We start from the raw sequence: 2,500 nt of genomic DNA on the forward strand, positions 1-2,500 counted from the left end.
ATTCAACACCGCCACCGCTGTGAGAGCAAGGTGTGTTGGGATGTTTATAGGGTGATATCTATGTATGAATACCTGACGGCAAGTGTCAACTGGTACAGAGGTTTCCTCTACCGGTTCGAGTCTGCAAGGTTGCTAGTTCGAATCTCCTCACCTCCTTCCTAGATGTAGTTTTACATTTCCTTGGAAGTCGCTTTGAATAAAAGCGTCTGTTAAATGACTAAATGTATTAATAACAAATGCAAAAAATTGAAGCAGTGAAAATAAATTGTCTGTATATCTCTCTATTCTTATCATGAGTCCACCTTAATCATTTTCTACAATAATGATATGCTATGGTGTACTAATAACACTCATATAATTATGAGTGCTTTGTTCTCCGCATCACCGACACTACAAAAATGTACCACTCGCAACAAAGCGCAAGGAGGTCAATGTTCGACTGTGGTGTTTGCAATAAATGACTCGAGAAGGTCTTATTCCTTGTCGGCTGATGGAATAATGGATTTTGGCGATCGCAAAGAACTCTCTCCCTACGCTAATCTAACTATCTAATATCAGTCCTTGGTCAATGGGATCCCTCCTTTTTCCGGGGGTGTGGCAAGCTTATCCAGCTACACTTAAGTTAGCTTGCGCTGGAGCAGGTTAGTGCTAATTGATATGTTACTATGGTGATTTATCAAAAGTTGCTTCCACGAACCAAAAAGAGGGGTGTTTTTTATCTTAGCCTGAAAATTAGCTCGCTAAACCGCTTAGCGAGCTACGACGAATACCCCCCAGGTAATCACAACACTGCACAGTTACTGGACACAGGTGAGCAATATCATAGCACACCTGTCCACAGTATCAATGATACACAGACAATACAAGCAGACTGCATGGAGAAAAAGACAAATGCATATGGCTGCATCGGTAGACTGCATTTAGAATGTGTGGCTGCAGCTTTAGACTGCATTTAGTGTTGCTGCATCGGTAGACTGCATTTAGTGTTGCTGCATCGGTAGACTGCATTTAGAATGTGTGGCTGCAGCTTTAGACTGCATTTAGTGTTGCTGCATCGGTAGACTGCATTTAGTGTTGCTGCATCGGTAGACTGCATTTAGTGTTGCTGCATCGGTAGACTGCATTTAGAATGTGTGGCTGCAACTTTAGACTGCATTTAGTGTTGCTGCATCGGTAGACTGCATTTAGTGTTGCTGCATCGGTAGACTGCATTTAGAATGTGTGGCTGCATCGGTAGACTGCATTTAGAATGTGTGGCTGCATCGGTAGACTGCATTTAGAATGTGTGGCTGCAGCTTTAGACTGCATTTAGTGTAGCTGCATCGGTAGACTGCATTTAGTGTTGCTGCATCGGTAGACTGCATTTAGTGTTGCTGCATCGGTAGACTGCATTTAGAATGTGTGGCTGCATCGGTAGACTGCATTTAGTGTGGCTGCAAAAGTCTAGCATAAATGCATGCAACTGTGCTTAAAGAGTTTTGGTCTAAATCTAGTGAGCTAAATATCTTATCGACACTTGGCTTCAAGTGACAAACACACACACACATACACACACACATAAACACAGCTCAGATGGCACTGATAAAAGATTACTGTCTTAATAACGGATGTTTTCAGTGATACAGTTGGCATTAATAAAAGATTACTACCATAAATCCTTAAATAAAGACCGGGATTCAATTAGAGGCCGGGCTTCAGTTAGTAGCCGGGGGCGTGGTTGATACGGACAAATAAAGGCCGGGCCCCGTATACAAGCCGGGGGTAAAAAAAAAGGTAGGCTACCGGTAGCCTATTTTACTGTAGCCTACCAGCATCAGTCCATCAGCACAAAGCAGACATCACAATTGAATTGAATGCATTTCATAAATACATGTTCTCCTCATGTTTAATGTTGTTGGCTAATTTCATGGCTGTTTGCAATAAAAAAAGAAATGTTTCAGCCTACAAGGCTAAACGATAGAAGACATTCCTCCAAAATACCTCTTTTTAATGATTTTGTTGCCGTTTCGTGTTCTTCAGGCTAATAGAACTTTAACGTCCCAGGTGTTGCGTAGCAACCCATTACTTGCTGACTTCAAGTTACTATGACTTTCCGCTACGTTAAATTACGGACTTCTTGCGGAATGATATGAAAGATGAGAATTAGAAGCACAAAACCCGTTGCCAATGACAGCGGCCATTAACTTTTCGAGGTGGTGAATATCAAGAAATTACAGACCTGCTAACATTGGGGTGGCCCATTCAAATCAACGGAACTTTTTTGAAACATTCTGAAGAGCCGTATAATAAGTACGAAATAAAGGCCTGCCCCTAATACAAGCCTGCCCCAAATACAGGCCGGTGCGCTGTGCAGTCTAAGTAAATAAAAGCCCTGGCCACTATTTGAGGATTCACGGTATCTTAATAAATGATGTTCTCAGTGATATAGTTGGCATTAATAAAAGATTACTGTCTTAATAAATGATGTTTTTCAGTGACATAGTTGGTGATGTCGTGCTGT

At 41.7% G+C, this 2,500-nt stretch overlaps 1 protein-coding gene across 1 annotated transcript in view; it reads right to left on the bottom strand.

The window, feature by feature from the left end:
• Positions 1 to 2,500, bottom strand: part of LOC122133247 — a 9,773-nt gene that overhangs the window by 6,685 nt on the left and 588 nt on the right. The gene's annotated exons all lie outside the window — the stretch shown is intronic.

This window comes from Clupea harengus, chromosome 11 (assembly GCF_900700415.2).
Source record: "Clupea harengus chromosome 11, Ch_v2.0.2, whole genome shotgun sequence".
Taxonomy (NCBI): Eukaryota; Metazoa; Chordata; class Actinopteri; order Clupeiformes; family Clupeidae; genus Clupea; species Clupea harengus.